We start from the raw sequence: 1,123 nt of genomic DNA, 5'->3' as shown, positions 1-1,123 counted from the left end.
AGGTCGAGGGAGGGGATTCTGCCTCTCCACTCTGCGCTGGTGAGACCCCACCTGCAGTCCTGCGTCCAGCTGTGGTGCCCTCAGCACAGGAAAGACATGGACCTCTTGGAGCGGGTCCAGAGGGTAGCCACCAAAATGATCAGAGGGCTGGAACACCTCTCCTGTGAGGACAGGCTGAGAGAGTTGGGGTTGTTCAGCCTGGAGAAGAGAAGGCTCCAGGCAGACCTTACTGCAGCCTTCCAGTACTTAAAGGGGGCCTATGAGAAAGATGGGGACAGACTTTTTAGGAGGGCCTGTTGCAATGGGACAAGGGGTAATGGTTTTAAACTAAAAGAGGGCAGATTTAGACTAGATATAAGGAAGGCATTTTTCACCATGAGGGTGTTGAAACACTGGCACAGGTTGCCCAGAGAGGTGGCAGATGCCCCATCCCTGGAAACATTCCAGGTCAGGTTGGACGGGGCTCTGAGCAACCTGATCTTGTTGAAGATGTCCCTGCTCTTGCCAGAGTGGTGGACTAAACGGCCTTAAAAGGTCCCTTCCAACCCAAACTATCCTGTGATTCTATGATAATGAACTCCTGCCACCTATGTGTATGGCTGTCAGGCCAAGCAAGAGCAGAAAGCGCATCTGATGTACACAAAGGTTTTCTAACTCAATGAAATATGATTAAAAAAAAAAAAAAAGGCAGAACATTTCCTGAACGCTGGCTACAGGATGCTGTAATAGCCATGCCACTGAAATAGGTAATCCATATATCATAAGCATTTTTCATCTCCAGTTAATCTTTAATGGAAGCATCACTTAATTAGTTCTGAACCTAACACACTCCCCAAACACCACACTAGTTTATACTGTATATATTGGCCTTTAAACATATTAAAACCTGCTTAAATGGAACAGTGTTTGCGTCAGTAGCACCACCTTTTAAACAGTTCACCACTTTTTAAATAATTCACAACTTTTTTTCATCATTTAACTCAGAACAGGGTGGGAGGATAGGTATACCAGTAGGACACAAAAGCCTAAACTCCACAACCCAAGACAAAAATCCAGAAAACTTGAAATGCCAGCAAAGTAATACACATTGGAAATAAATCAATCCATATAACAAGCTTTTCTA

Source organism: Phaethon lepturus, unplaced genomic scaffold, assembly GCF_000687285.1.
Source record: "Phaethon lepturus isolate BGI_N335 unplaced genomic scaffold, ASM68728v1 scaffold32719, whole genome shotgun sequence".
Lineage (NCBI taxonomy): Eukaryota > Metazoa > Chordata > Aves > Phaethontiformes > Phaethontidae > Phaethon > Phaethon lepturus.
The sequence above is the reverse complement of the archived record's forward strand: the minus strand, read 5'-3'. Positions refer to the sequence as shown.